We start from the raw sequence: 17,396 nt of genomic DNA on the forward strand, positions 1-17,396 counted from the left end.
TTACTCTAATATAGCCATTAGTGCCTGTCAGTAAGTGGTAACATATACGGCTTTCACAAGTTCATAAAAATTGCAGAGTTGTTAAGTTTTAGAGTGAGAGTTTAATACTGAGAGAGAATACTTTTTTTTACAGCGAGGGACAAGGATTTCATGTGCTAAAAATGACCTTTCATTTCATAATAGGGCTCAGGCCAAGATTCCATAGTCACATTTTGTCCATCAGGTTTGAGGAATGAGATCAGACTCAGGGCCCAGGACCAATGGCTTCATTCTTGCATGATTGGAAAGACCTAGGGGCCAGGACTAAGAATCCAGATAGAAAGTTCATGAGGGGGTGCCTGGGAGCCTCAGTCGGTTAAGCATCTGCCTTCCCAAGGTCCTGGGATCAGGTTCCTGAGTCGGGCTCCCTGTTCAGGGGAGTCTGCTTCTCCCTCTGCCCCTACCCCTCCTGCTCACTCTCTCTCACTAAAACAAATAAAATATTTAAAAGAAAGAAAGAAAAAAAACCTCTTGACAGTATGATGGGAAAGAGGACAGAGGGATAGATAGAGCAGGTAAGGGAGGTGGTGGTACAAAGTACCCGAGGCCCTAAGTCTGTCCCCTCAGCAGCCTGCTGGGATGTCAGAGGCCAGTGAGAATCCCCTCTGGGGACCACACTGCATCTCACCGCAGGGAGGCCTGGGAGCTGAGAAGAAGAAACAAAGTACATTGGTGGTACTGGAACCCCTTCACAGGGTGCAGGAGGAGTCCTGAGGAAATTAAGAAGACCCAATCCTACACCCCACACCCCACACCCCACACCCCACCCTGCACTTCCTGTAAGACAAAGACAAAGAGGCCCAGACTTTGATTTCTCCCAGGGTCTGCCACACTTTCTCTCTAAAAGGTCAAAGCCACGGTTGGTTAGTCGTTTGTTTGTTTGTTTTTTTCCCTCTTACTTCTTTTTCCAGTTTTATTGAGATATAACTGACATGTAACATTGAAAGCTGTGTTTTTTTGCTTTTTTGTTTTTTAACTCTTCTTCCCATTTTTTAAAAAAGACTTTATTTATTTATTTGACAGGCAGAGATCACAAGTAGGCAGAGAGGCAGGCAGAGACAGAGGGGGAAGCAGGCTCCCTGCTAAGCAGAGAGCCTGATGTGGAGCTCGATCCCAGGACCCTAAGATCATGACCTGAGCCAAAGGCAGAGTCTTTAACCCACTGAGCCACCCAGGCACCCCACTCCTCTTCCCATTTTAAAAAACATCCTTCTTTCAAGGGACCACACTTTTTCCTTTTGAGGCAAAATCAGTCTGCACCAACTGGACAAACCATACTTGACTGAAACATATGTTTTCCAAGCAGTTTTATTCCATTCTCTGAGAATTTAGCACCACTCCACAGTCCTAAGTGGCATCAGAATACACTCTCACCATAGAACTGTCAGAATATAATACGGCCTGCGATAAAACCTAATCGGTAAATAAAGTAACAAAACCACTTCCTTTTCCAAGGGGGCAGCGTGGTCATATTTTAAGGTGTACTTCTGATGCAAGATACTAATATCTTACTAAATACATTTATTTGCAGTTTGCACGCCGTATTCCCAGACCAGTACATTATTTGGGTTTAGCTGTGGTTTTTGTTAACATTTTAATCAAACTCATAAATAAAAGGGAGAAATTTGGCCAGTTGGGAAGGCGCTGAAGTAGAATCGTAAGCACAGCAGATCTCAGTGGTATCTCTGGAACATACTAAAATACTGCCAAAGAATTGTGGGTTACGGCAAGTAGACTGCGATCACTTACTCAATATTAAGGGAGTGACTTTTCAGATGGGGATTTTCCTTTCTCTGTTTTCTGCTATGAATGGGTATCTTGTTCCTTTTCCCTTTCTCTCTTGACCCAGCTTCTGAAGCCGCTTAATCCACAATGTGTCTTTCCTCCCATTGGTTTCCTTTTGTACGTCTTTCAGCTTCACCTGTTTCTCCTGGTGGCTCTATGCGCCTCTTGCTTTGTTCAAGGCACACAATGGCATTCATTTTATACATGGAGCAAACAAACAAAGCTTGGGATGACGTCCCTTCTCTTCTAAAAGGTCACATTACATCTGGATTCAATAAAATGGAGATAAGTCAGGGCGCCTGGGTGGCTCAGTCATTAAGCGTCTGTCTTCCGCTGAGGTCATGATGCCAGGGTCCTGGGATCAAGCCCTGCATTGGGCTCCCCACTTAGTGGGGAACCTGCTTCTCCCTCTCCCACTCCCCCTGCTTGTGTTCCCTCTCTTGCTGTCTCTCTCTCTGTCAAATAAATAAATAAAATCTTTTTAAAAAATGGAGATAATTCTTTTCAAGGAATGATTTTGTTCTGCATATTAGATCTGGAACATGCATACACATCATAAGAAAAAAATATAGTAATGAAAATAAATGTTTCTGGAAGACTGTAAAATGTTGATGGAAGTCTTAGTCTTTGTTTTCCATATTGACCCTTGTAAGAAAGGCACTGAACTCACAGGCTCTTCTTCCATCAGTGGAAACTGCACACTTGCCCTACAGCCCAGGGGTAGGTACCCACTGAAATCCAGCAGAATTCATACTGCACTGACTCTCCTACTGCAAAGACAATCTTCAAAATTTTCAGGTTGACAGCTATTGCTTAGATATTTTTTTAATCATTTTGAGAGTTACAGTTTCTGTCATTAGTAGGGCAAACTGACAAATTATTGATGACATATTTACATATCAGTAGCATCCCCTAGCAGCCAAGATGCTGGAAAACATACTTGAGCAGTAACATGCACAGAACGCACGAGTTCACCATCTGGCTGTTTGGGTTCAATGCTGGAGAGTTCTTGTGCTTGAATGAGGCAGGGTTCAAACTGTGGCGGGTTCAGTGAAATCTCCTTAAGTCAATTTTCTATTGCATGTTAATGTAATATTCTCACCATGGAAAGCTATGTTGCTTCCCAACAAAAAGGAAGAGAAGAAAGAAAAAAGAGAGAGAGAATAGGAAGTGAGTCCTGGGTATATGGCTTCTCTCAGACTTCTTGGGGGAAGGTAAGCCTGAGTCACCAGGAAAATTGTGTGCGTTTTCCCAAATGTCCATTCCATCAAAGCTATGACTAGGTCCAAAAATGTCAACCATGCATACGAATCACATCACATTTGCCATCTTACAAGTCATATTGTTTCCTTAGACTAAAGTCACTTGCCAGCAGTAATAATTTTACCAATATTCAAATAAGTTATATATCACGTAAAATGATTTGCATGTACTACTGAATTGCTTAACATCTAGGCCTTTAGCTATTCCTAAATTCTGCTATGTCACACTGGAAAAATAGGGAACATACTGTCCACTTAGAGTAGAAGTACAGTAGACTGGTGATCAGCATAGACCATCGTGTCAGAATTCTTGGATTTAAATTTTAGTTCTGTTATTACCTGTGTGTCCTTGGACAAGTTACTTAACTTCTCTGTGCCTTGGTTTTATCATCTGTAAAATAATTACATTAATAAAACCTTCCTGAAAGGTTTGTCTTAAGGAGTCAATGAAAGTATATACATAAAGCACTTGGAACAATTTTCTGGCATTTAATAAGTAATATGTACACAAAAGATATTATTATTATTACTATTATTATTATCATCATAAATAAAGGAATGTTATCTATGTATCACTTTGCCATTTTGGACAGAGGTTTTTCACAAGAATTGTATTATTCACATGGACTGTTTCCCCCACTTCAGGGTAGAAGCTCCTTGAGGGTAAAGGCGCACGTCTTTCCCCTTCTTAAACTCAATACCTGCCATACTCATTAATCCCGGGCCCTGCTATACCCACCCCCTTTTCTTGGGGAAACTGCTGGTATACCTAGGTACCATGGTCTTTTGCTGTACCAGGTTTGTGTGAAGCCAAACACAGTCCTTCCCTAGGAATGCAAACCATGGGATAAGAAGAGAATCAGAGGGCAGCAGCTGAGAGATTGTAACAGGAGAAGACACAGCTAGAAGGGGGTCAACAAAGGATCAGAGGGGACATTTGTAAGGAAATCATGAGCAGAAGAGACACAAATAGGAAAAAGCTATGAAAAAGAGAAAATCAAGAGTGGACGGCAGAGCAGTACATTAGAAGTGGGGAGAGAAAGGGCAGAGAGAGAAGAGAGCACAGAGTGCAATCCTGAGGACCAGAGAATGTCTCTCAAGGACCTTCCAATCCCCGCCTCCCCACCCTCCTCTCACCAAGGTCTGATATTCTGATTTGGCTCACTATTTCATATGCTCATTCCTGATCTCCCCAGTGGGTATCCCTGCCAAAGGGGTTATCTAAGATGGATTTCTAGCAAAGGCAGGTGTATTAACTATATTTTCTGATTTTCTGTATTTTGGGTGCTCTGACCGCAAGGGCCCTGCTGATGCAAGCAGCACTGCCTGTCCCTGGGCTGCAGATGTCTCCAGAGTGCATGTTAAAGACGTGGCGGGGGTGGGGGGCACCAAAGTGGGAATAAGTGATTCTGGTTATAAGAAGCAGAGAATGTTTTGCAGAAGGGGTGGCATTTGAAATTATTTCGGATGACCTGTAAAATGTTTGGTATATGCTGCATCATGGGGCAAGGGGAGACATCCAGCAGGGGGCGCAGCCTGAGCACAGGGAATGACGAGAATGGGAACAGATAGAAGCCTGTTACCTGAAAAGACCAGAGGAGGCCAAGCCTGCCTGGCGGAAGAAAGGTCGGAGCTGAGTTCACATTCACATTACCTTGAAATGTTATCCATTTTCAATGGCTTTAATAGAGTAGGTGCTATGAACTGAACTGTATTCCCTCAAAATTCATATGTTGATGCACCAAGCCCTCCTGGGATGATATCTGGAGATGGGGCTCTGGGAGAAAATTAGATTTAGATCAGGCCCTCATGATAGGACTTAATGCCCTGGTAAGAGAAGACACCAAAGAACTTGCTAGCTCACACTCTTTCTCAGGCTCCCCCCACCTCAGGTGAGGGTACCGTGGGAAGGCAGAAATCGGCAAGCCAGAAAGAAAGCCTTCATGGGGGACCCAAATCAGCTGGCACTGTGACCGTGGACTTCCCAGCCTCCAGAACTACAAAGAGTAAACTCCTGTTGTTTCAACCACCTAGTCTATGGTATTCTGTTCCGGCAGCCCAAGGTGACTTACGCCGTCGGGAAGGGCTCAAACAAAATGCCAACTCCCAAAATCAACCTCTGCAGAACTTAATGCTGTCATCGCCTTGTCGTGTACTTGCTGACGTGATGAAAGCCGGTGGCTGGCAGGATATGTACACGCGGACAGGGGGACGAAAACGGCAAAGCTTCAGAGGATGCTTGCCTTTATGGCCCAAACACCATTTCCAGGAGTAAATGTTTCCATCATGGTGTGACAAATGTAATAGGTTTTGGAGGTCGCATTTTCAAAAATTAATAACACACATGCTGTGTGAAAACATTACGTTCAGAGACATGTTTTCAGGAGTTTAAAATGGAATACCTTAAAGAAATCATCCGAAAATGAGGTCATAAAGTTTCATTATGTATGATTCTAGTCACAGAGCATGGGGAGGAGATTTATAACTGGCGGGTAGGAAAAGGTAACAAAAAACTGGGGTATCATCAGTGTTTCTGTTCTATTAATTATTTTAAAATCGCATTAGTCATATACTTTCTCCAGGGTACATGGGGAATCAATTAATAGGTGTTTATGAAAGATTAAGAGGGAAAATACACAAGATGACATAAATAAAAAACCAGAGAGAAAAAAGCCAATTTCTATCCCACACAGTCACATTCAGAAACTCTGCGAAAAATAATCTACTTCTATATGCACAGTTCAAGGGGAATTTAACAACCACACAGTATCAATTAAAGAAAGACCCTTTCCTGAATTCACGGACCTAATGGAAAATTACTTGATTATTATAATTTGGATTATTACAATTGTTAATGAGAGCTACTTGACTTTGATTTGGCTTCCAGGATAATCTTCCCAAATTGCTTGATTTCTTCATATTTAGAGGGTGAAAGTGGCAAAACCAAATCATTTACAACTCAGATAAGCCATGCTTTTACTACTGCCCGTATGTACATAAACAAAAAAGAACTGTGAGGATTAGATACACATTAAACATGGATTTTGAGATGCTCATACAGCCAAGTACATGCAAACAAATGCACTGAGCTTAATCCCTAAGAAGCTTAACATGTGGGACATGTGTGGGGACGCACAGTAGGGCAAAGAAGGAGCTAAGGAGTCTGAGATCCCGTGATCACCAAAGCCAGGATTCTTATTCAACTGAGATCACCTTCCCTGACTAGAAGAGGGAGTTTTATAGTCCCCAGAGCTATAAATATAGACAGCTTCTGCAGCTTGAGTTATTCAAGCAACGTTGCTATGGAATAGTTTTAGATTTACCATAACCTGAAATTTGTTATAGTGTTTAGACACACTTTAGTGGATGAACTTGCAAAACTCCCCACATCTCCCCATTGGGTGGGAGTACAGTAATCATACTTACAGAGCATCTCCTATGGAACAAGCATTATAGAAAGTGCTGGAGAAACCAAAAAGGAACATGACATTCGAGGATTCATAGGACACGGTGTACCAACAGAAATGATGAGCCAGCAATACCTTGCTTTTAATGTTAAGTACCAAGCAAGTGAAAATTGGCCCAGAGGAATTCCTGGTTGTGGGCTACCACATCAGTCAGAAGACTAGAGAGAAAAATGTACCTTAATCTTCAAGCGGGACCAGAGGATCCAAAGAAACGACCAGAACTCCCCTATGAGCTGCACCCAAATCTGGGCATGAGAAAAGTACACAACATCCTTGAAGAGGTAGCGATATTTCAACAATAGTCAGAAAATGTCTGGTGTGGCTGAAGTAGTCACTCCCCTCACAAAAGTTGCCTTTTTTTTTTCTTTTAACAAGGCATACTGTTTTCTGTTATTTTCTCTTTTTAAAAGGATTTTATCAATTTATTTGAGAGACAGCAAGAACAGGAGGAGGGGGAGGCAGAGGGAGAAGGAGAAGTAGGCTCCCTGCTGAACAGGGAGCCCAATACAGGACTTGATCCCAGGACCTTGAGATCATGACCTGAGCTGAAGGCAGATGCTTAACAAACTGAGCCACCCAGACACCCCCCAGAGGTTGCTTTTAATTTACGAGTAGGAGCAGTCATTGGATAGGTCATTTGGTTGTTTCTAACCTCTAGAAAGGTCAGGAAAGAGATTCAGGCACTAATACACGGAGTCAAATGTGAAGATGCCATATTTCATATGGAAAGATGAAGCACTGAGTAAACAAGATACGTGGGAGTTTTTTCGGGGGTGCTCTGTGTTTCTAATGCATGTAGCTCTACTGCCGCCCACACTTCCCTGTGACCAGGAGAACATCTGAGAAGTAATCACTCGGTAAGAGCACAGGGTTTGGGATGCGATCGCTTGGACCTCATTTTCTAGCTTGGTCATTACTAGGTATGAGACCTTGGCCAAACCACTTGTCCTCCCTCCATGAGCCCAGATCTCTTGACAAGAAAAATGTGATAGAAAACACTCAGGTCAAAGGGAAATAATAGGGATTCAATCAGAATGCATGGGAAGCTCCTGATATTTAGAAGGTACTTTAAAAAAAAAAAAGTCCATTATTCTTGCAAATAAGCTTGAAAGCTGGCTTTGGCTATGGAGAACACACTGCCAAACGACCAATGACCCTTGCTGTTGCCTCCAGGACTGACCGATGGCCTCATTTTCACCAGCTGAGCTAACTGGCCACCAAGCAAGGAAAAGAGGAAACCTCCAAAATAAAATGGTAAATGCTAAAGAAACATCAATAAAGATGGACCAAATGGGTAATTGGCTAAGAGGTCAGAACCATCAAGGAGAAAACAGAGCCCCACTCAAAGGCCACGTGGGGACTGAGCCATAAATGATTTTGCTGACAATGTCATCTTCAGCAAGGACCTACATGCTATGCTCTTTCTCCACATTCCAGTCCCTTACCCACCCATAACCTCACTTCCTGTATTCCAACATGTCAACACTTCTGACGTCCTCCTTCCTCATTAGGGTGAATGCACTGAGTGGGCCACATGGCGAGATTCACCCTGTGATGGTTGTCCATAGAGATTCTAGTACAGTGATTTACTTTAGTATGGAATTCAAAACCAGAACCAGAAATCCTTCATTATCATTTAATATGAATCTATTTCATTAACTAATTTGAAATCATGCATAATTCATCACAGGCATTGTTCATTTATAGTTTAGCATGTTTTTCCCTAGATGTCGTCTCTGTAATAGCTTTGCCTCATTATTTTTCTTGCCTAAAATGATTGAGATGAAATCCAACATTTCTTCATCAATGGAAATGGGATAGCTCTTTATTCTTTGTCAAATCGGGTCACTGATGTCCCTATGTAACATAATATCTCCCATCTTGTGTTTTCAAAACTCTTCCCAAGCCACTCACATTTTATTCTTTTATATAATGGTGCTTTTATCAATCTAATTGTATTATTCTATTTATTTTAAAAGGAAGGAATCTCTGATACCAAATCTGTGATACTTTTTCAAGCAAAATTTAGTGACAGATTTAAATCTGGAATTCACATCTCCCAGTTTCTAAGTCCTCCAAACTTCCAAGCAAAAATCCAAAATTTGGTGGGTTTTTTTCTGCCTTGAGAAATTATCTGTATGAAGACATTAGTGGATAGGCATTTATCTATAGGATAACGAATTGGTGTGAGGTCCTTCTTATTAGCATATAATAATAATAATTTTAAAGTACTGTCTTAAAATGTGTATTTTATTATTTTTCAAGTATGGGACAGCCAACAGATTAAGGAGATGATTTCTACTAAAAAGATGGTTTGCTGCTCACAGTTCCCAAGAGGAGGGTGAACATCAGTCACTTGTAGAGTGCCACACAGAGAAGCATGAGGGGCAGTCAGGAGGCAGAGGGAATAAGGGGAAACAGGGACCAAGGGCCTTAATTGTGGTTTCCATAGGAAGAAATGGATGACACATGGAAATTGGATTTAGGATTGGCTGGTTTGAGTCATTTCAGTGGGCTCTGGGGCATAGGGGTTGTTTGTAATTGTCTGATACCTGACCCTGGAATGATGAAGGCAGAGGAAAAGTGGCCCTGAGTATTAGAACCCAACAGAGGAGAGGTAAGGGCTTGGGATGTGAATTAGTTAGCCGCCATATATAAAAGGCGAGTCACTCACCGTGAAGGGGAGTCACGCAGTATCTTTAGGAACTGGCTAGCCCTGGAACGATCAGTCTCTCTAGGATCCATAACACCCCAGAAGTCAAAGCATCTGAAACACAGAATTAATACAAATACCTGGTCATTCATATGTGCTCCACACAATGTGAAGACCTCAGCATGCCTTATCTTTTTCTTTTCTTTTCTTTTTTTTTTTTTTTTAAAGATGGGAATTTTTTTTTGTTGTTTTTGGTTTTTTTTTTTTTGACAGACAGAGATCACAAGCAGGTAGAGAGGCAGGCAGAGAGAGGAGAAAGCAGGCTCCACGGAGCAGAGAGCCTGATGCGGGGCTTGATCCCAGGACCCTGGGATCATGACCTGAGCCGAAGGCAGAGGCTCTAACCCACTGAGCCACCCGGGTGCCCCAGCATGCCTTATCTTACATACAATTTCTAGAAACCCTAGAAAGTAAATACTATCATCATCATGTCTATGTTATAGACGGGGACCTGAGATTTGGAGACCAAAGGAACTTGGTGTGGATCACACAGCTAATAAGTGGGGAGATGGGAACTTCATCCCCCAACTCCTACAGCCGAGCTACAGGGTTCACGCTTCTAACCATGACACTGCAGAATCTATTCAGAGAATTCAGGAAATATCATTGATGACTTTAATTTTTCCATAATATTTAACATTAGCCCCCAGATCACATACAGGTCATCACATTCCTAAACTGATTAATTAGATCAGCTTGCGTTCAGGTAACATGATTTAGAATCTACTGGGTGCATGCTCGCTTCGGCAGCACATATAGAATCTACTGGGTGAGTGGAGGAAGAGATGAGAATTAGGAATAAAGGACTAAGAAATGTGAGACAAGTCTCTTGACTTAGGAGCTTTTACAAACTCCAAAGTCAGTCTTCTGACATGTAGTTTTTCATTTATTATAAATTCTCTGTCTCTTTTCAGACATATCTTGAATGTTGTCTCTAACCCCAGTGGGCCAATTTCCTGGCCCACTGAATGGCCGGGAGAAAGAGCATAATTTCCAAATTTCAAACATGAGGTTCTAGCTCACAAGGGCGTTGGAAGCACAACTGGGTTTAAAATATTATGATATAGAGCTCAGGGGGGGAAAGGCGGGGGGGGATGTGAATCCTGATGTTTATAAGGTAATCTGTGCAAAACCAAATAGGAGATTCCCCTAAAAGGAAATACCCATGTCCCCTAAGTAAGTTCAGGGATCTGCCAGGAGGCAAAAAATTTCTGAAGGTGCCTCTTCTGCCACAATGATCAGTTTTAGACATTTCTCCCTGTCACCAAGGTTGGCTACCAAAGCTTTCGGGTCACTTGGCTATGACACTTGTTAACTGTGCTTATGCCATTATCAAAGTGTATTTGTATTACCAGTAATAGCACCTACCTCTACATCCACATCCATCACCCATACACACACACACACACACACACACACGCGCGCGCGCGCACATGTCATAGCCCTGTGGAGACATGGGGGATACCTTAGGGTGATAAGAACCCATTCTGTCTACAGGATTTTATCGAATGTACTAAACTCCAGAAAAAAGAGGTCCCAGCTCTAGAAGAAAATCCTTCTTTATTCCAATTCAATTCCTGATTGCCCCTCAATTCACAGGTCTTCAATACTCTACTAATTGGTATTTCATAATAAACAGAGGGCTATTATGAGTTGAGAGACTATATAATTTATTATCTAAGTTGACACACTTTGAGGATGCAAGGAGTCACTATTAATAGTTACACAGGGACAAGAGGCATAACTGGGTTCTATTCCAGACAAACAAAAATGTCTGAACACCTTATCTTGTGGGAAAGAGAAGACCAGCCCCCTTGACACTGAAGCTGGCTCTGGAGATTCTTGTCCTCCAGGGTCAACTCTGAGCCCTCAGCAAACACCAGGGAGAGCCCTTGAAAGCCATTTTGTGACCACATTACTCCAAAAGGTTCACCCAAAGACTAAGCAAAGTGAGGGGTGCCTGGGTGTCTCAGTGGGTTAAAGCCTCTGCCTTCGGCTCAGGTCATGATCTCAGGGTCCTGGGATCGAGCCCTGCTTCAGGCTCTCTGCTCAGCGGGGAGACTGCTTCCTCCTCTCTCTCTCTCTGCCTGCCTCTCTGCCTACTTGTGATCTCTGTCTGTCAAATAAATAAATAAAATCTTAAAAAAAAAAAAAGACTAAGCAAAGTGAATATCAAGGCTTATACAGATTTCTGTGGGAAACTATGACAAGATTAAATAACGACAGGTTCCATATTCTAAATTTACCCCAATCCCCAAAGGAATCAATAACATTCTAAGATAACCAATAACTCGGTATATCCATGAGAATATAGAATGTTACAGAGGTGAGACATGGTAGTATCTATAAGAACAAGTTCAGAGAAAGTGGCTCACCCCAATACCACTTGAATGTTCAGCTCAAACTGACTGAAGGGAAATTTAGGAGGTGCTGGCAGAACCACTGACCATAGAAGGGCTCAACATGTAGGAGGAAGAAAGGAACCAAGAATCAATACCTCTAATGGATTTAATTAGATGTGCAATAATGCATCATAAAGTGTTGATAGTCCATATACCCCCACAAAGCAGAAAGTCTAGTAGGGAGCTATAAAAGCTATGTGGGCATGCATAATAAGAATTTGGTGCCTTCAAAGATACAAGAATAAGCAGCTATGAGATCTCAAAGGAAGAAAATGTCAGAGCTGGCACAGGGTGATTATAATATTGAAAAAAATGTTAGCTGGAGGAGGCAGAATTTGAAACCATAATTTAAAGATGGGAATGATTCTGACAATGAGAGAGAGATGAGAGGCATTCTGGGCACGCGTTAGGATGCAAGCAAAAGAAGAAAGCATACTGTTAGTGTGCATTCCTGGAAAGGTAGGTCAGGGGCTGGATAGAATGTGAGAGAATCTTCAGGTTAAGTAGCTTCTACTACAGACTTTCTTTACAGCAATTGCAGAGAAATGATTCAGTTATAATCTCTAAAAATTCACCATGATCATTGTGATTATTCATGAGAATTAGCATACCTCTGGGAAATAGAATATTGATAGAAGTATTTGTACTCTCAGATCCAAAGGTAAAATCCCCCAAGTCAGCCCAGCTGTGAATAACCTAGATAAAAAATGAAACTGCACACTTTTTTTTTTTTAATCTAAAAGCAAAAATAGCAAAAGCGAGGTTGCAAACTAGCTAAGACTCTCTTTGGTTTTTTGCATATTAAGCTTACATAAAGTATAGCTATTTCTGAATATATAAAAACTTTAAAGATGTTTTAAAATGGTTCTGCATTTCATGAAATTGAAGGATGGTCTTTCTCCAGAACAACATGGCAGAGAAATTAGGCTTAGGACATTAACTGATGATTCCTACAGAATATGTCTTACCAACTCTTTACTAACAACAGTAGCTAACAATTCAATAGTGCTTGTGATGTGCCCAGGACTGTTTCAAACACTTCACATCTATTTATGGAAACAACCCTTTGCTCAAATGAAATTTTAGGCCATATCAAAAATAATAAGACAAATACATAAGGAGCCCTGAGGATCTACTGTACTCTAGGGGAATGGGGGTTTCCCACAAAGATGGACAACATGAACCCAGTGTCAGGAATGTCTGCATAGCTCCTACATTGAGAACTATAGGGTTATTAAAAAAAAAAAAAAAAGATGGCAGACATGTTTATTTACCTTACAGAGTTTCAAAAAACTTATGGTTGACAACACTTTAGGATTATGAAATGTGATACTAAAATTTAGATGTCCGGCTTCACCCAGAAAATCTGAAGATCTAGCAGTCATGGATCTCCTCATCGTGCAGGTCAGTAATATCATTGAGGGCAGAATCCTGGGTCCCAGGATTAGACAGCTGAAGTACACTGCTCTTCAGCTCACCACTGCTGCCATGTCGCCCCCATGCTGGCCAATAGGCATTGGGTTGGAAACTCTTAGCTTAGGGTGTACATTTCAAATGCTCAATGAATATAGTTTGCCTAGAAAAATGGGTGGGATATAGTTGCTAGATCAGAGTTCACTTTGAATTTCTTCACTCTGCTAGGAAACAGTGGAGCTTCAGGGAATGTGTCCAACCTGCTAGTATTTGAACATATAACCTAGTTTTTCCAATTATTTTTCTTTATCTCTTGATACAGAATCTTTGCATAACAGAATTGGAGGTGATCTCATACAATTCCTTCCCTTTGTAGATATGGATACTTGAGCCGACTGGTGGTAGAATCGATCCTGGTCCTCGACACCACCAAACTCATGACAGATACTTGTCCCCTGGGGGGACAAGTTCTTTTGGTCTTTTGTTTTTTTGTTCTTTTGGTCTTCTTGGTTTTGTATTTTAATGTATTGTTGTTGGAATTTCTACACACTGGTGTGTGTTTAAGAGCAAAGAGAATAGATGTGATTTAACCTTAAATTAAGTGAAAAGAACTGGAGAGACAAATGAATGATCCTGATCATGAAATGGACATTATGGAAATTAGCCAACTCTCTGTTTGAAAGAGAGGCATGGTCCATCACTCAAGAATGGCATCTAGTCATTTTTTTTTTTCTATCTAAGGTAATAACAGCAGGGACTGGGCATAGCCTCAAACTTAGAGAACATTGAGGCGATCCCTTAAGATTTACAATCCTATTCCTAGAGCAAAGAGAAGCCTCTAGAGGTCTTTTTTGGCTTGACCTCAAATTCTAATTATAACTCATAAAGGAATTTCTTGATCCAAGAATAACTTCTTTGAAGTAAAGAGTAGAGAATAAAACAGTAAAAACTAAGAGTCCACAGGAACGCCTGAGAAGGTCACACTTGGGGCTAAGAGGGAAACTTTCCATATACTAGGACTTTTCTGCTTCACATTGGCCATATGATCAGCTAGCTGTATTCACGTGATAGGACTACCACAACAAAATACCACAGACTGCATGGCTTACACCGCAGAAATTTATTTTCTCACAGTTCTGGAAGCCAAAAGTCAGAGATCAAGGTGTTGACAGGTTTGGTGTCTCCTGAGGCATCTCTCCTTGGCTCGCACATGGCCCTTAACTTTGTGCACACACCTCCCTGGGGGCTCTACCTCTGGGAATAAGGGCACCACCCTACGACCTCCTTCAATCTTAATTAGCTCTTTAACATCCCCACATACAAACACAGTCACATTAGGATGTACTGGGGATGAGGATGTCAACATATCAAGTTTAAGGAAATGCAATTCAGTCCATAATATAAGCACAAGTCAAAAGAGGAGGAAAAAAATCTGAGGGACCAGAATAGAGATCCTGATTTACCCACAGACAGCTGGTCCCTCTCCTGGACCCACAGAATTCTTATTCTGTGGGTATGTGTGTCAGACTCCTCCAGGACTGCAGCTAACATGTGACTCCCCACCCTCTGACCACATACTAGCACATTTGTATGCCTACTGCATACCCCACTAGGAAAAAGTCAGGAGGACCCAGGCAAGAGGCCAGAACTCTGCCAATTGGTGCCTCCTTAAATGTCATGCCCTGGGAGTCTCTCTTGCTTGTTCCATTCTTGGCCCTCAGGACATCCCATTATTAAGACAGTAGCACCGGAAGGAACTGAAACTGAGAAGTCACATAGCTCCCAATTCAAATTTCAGGTCAGCTCCATGTTCAGGTTAAGAGGGAGGGAAATGTGGGACCACCAGAGTAATTTCCTTCTTCCTTATTTTAGGGTGTAGATAGCAGTCAGAAGGAAGAAGAAAGAAAAGAAAAGGTGAAAAAGTGCATATGGACATGAAGTTCTTTGGAACAGAGATTTTATCTAAAATATGTAAAAAATGTGTTAAAATCTACCCTTTTTAAAGGTAATAACAATCTGTTTAAAAAAAAAAAACACTGTAGACCAGTTATAACAAAAGAAATACCAATGGAAGGCACATACTTTGACCCATGGCAAGGTGGTAAGGTCATACAGGAATGGGGCCACCACCCACTCCCCTAACCCCAACAGAGGACAGAACACACAGGATAGTGAGGTACAGACAAGATCGCTTAACCTACTAATTCTAAGGTTGTTCTACAACCTTGTGCACAAGATGGGCCTCAGATTCAAATGTGTGAGACCCAGAAGCTGATTTTCTAGAACGCACTGAGAAGCCTGGGTTCGGGACTTTTTTCATCTAAGGTGCATGAATCGTACCTGTTTCGGGTCGTTCACTGATGGGTCAAGCCCCACTGAGGAGCAATGGCTGGAATGGGGTGTTTGTTTGTTCCTTCCAAGTCTGTGCCAAACGGAGGCTTACAGCATAGAACAGCACAGAACCTGAAACCTCTTTAGTTTTACTAGGCCACTAACCATGGTTCTCCTTGCTGGGCACCTGGTTGGACTGGGTGATATTTCAGGGATGTAAAAAGTCTTCTGCAGCACTCTTTTGTTTAATTACAGTGTAAAGGTTGGCATAATTGGATTACTTAGCCTGAAGAAGAAAAAGGCTGAAAAGTGACTTCATAGCTGCCTTTACTACAGAAAGGATTTTTCATGAACTCTATTAACTAAGAGAAGAATTGTCGTAAGGAATGGGCTACTCCATGGGTGCAGAGATGGGGGAGAAGGTGGAACTGCATTTTAGGGGAATTCAGGTTAGTCAGTAAGAGAATCCTTTGAAATCTTCTGAGGTGAAATACTAGATTATATATATATATATATATACACACACACTATATATATATATATTATATCTATATAAAATATAGATATAATATATATCCATAATCTATAATATAATATATATCTAGAAATACTAGATTATATATATATTATATATATTAGATATATATTATAGATATATAATATATATCTAATATATATAATATATATATTATATATATATTAATATATATATTAATATATAAATATATATTAGATATATATTATATATCTATAATATATATAATTTAGTATATATATTATATATTATATATTTATTATATATAATATAAATATATTATATATAATATAATATAATAAACAATATAAATATATATAATAAACAATATAAACATATTATATAATAAATATACGATAAATATATAATATATTAAATTATATATAATATATATTATATATAATATATATTTTAAAATATTAAATATATATTTAATATTTTATTTATTTATTTGAGAAAGAAAGAGTGTACACCTGCAGGTAAGCAGGGGGAAGGGCAGAGGGGGAAGGAGAGGGACAAGCAGACTCCCCGCTGAGTACGAAGCCCTATGGGGAAGGGTACTCCATCTCATAACCCTGAGATGATTACCAGAGCCGAAACCAAAAGACCAATGCCACCCTGGCGTCCTTAGACTATATTTAGGAGCTGCTAACAAGAGAAATTGTTTTATAGACCCACGATTTCTCAAGTCTTTAAAAACTTCATCGATCTCCACCTCCCTGAAATGACATTTATTCCCAAAGTCTCTTAAATTTTTCCCAAGCAAAACTGATCACTTCAGTCACATAAAAATGTCCTAGAAAGAAGCGCTATTAGCCCAAAGCACAGTGCGTCCTGTCAAGAATAAACTCTGAAAGTGTTTACTGAATGGTAATGAATGAAGAGAAGAGAGGAGTAGCTGCAGAGACAAAACCCAGAAGTTTATTTGACTGAATTCACTTACTGTGGAGCGACAGTAACCAGATCCAATCTCGTAGTGAAAACTCTGCTGAGAAGAATTTGCTTCCGTGAAAGATTGTGAGAGATCACGTGTTAATTAAAGAGCACTACTGCCATCAGGGACATTCCAAGGCAATGAAAATAAATCTGTGGAAACACATCTCCATCCGCCCCTGAACATTCCCCGAGCCACGCCTCACTTCATTGGGTGGAGCTTCGAGCAGTGAGAGATTAGCACCACAACCTTGAGGTTCTAGCTCTCATAGATTCAAAGAAATAATTTGCCTCAGAAAAAATGAAGAATTAGGGCATTCCGAGAACACAGATAAGACCTAGCAACTGGGAAAACCAGTTCCTGGCTTTTATTTCTACTCCAGATTTAAATTTCCAAGTGTGTATGAGATTCGCAGGCCATGGCCTGCGAAGGACAGAGTCTCAGTGGGACACCAGGGTGCTTTATGAGAAGAGGAACATACACCAGGCAGATGAAAAACAAGCAGGACCAGTTCA

The sequence above is a fragment of the Martes martes genome (genome assembly GCF_963455335.1).
Source record: "Martes martes genome assembly, chromosome: 5".
NCBI lineage: Eukaryota > Metazoa > Chordata > Mammalia > Carnivora > Mustelidae > Martes > Martes martes.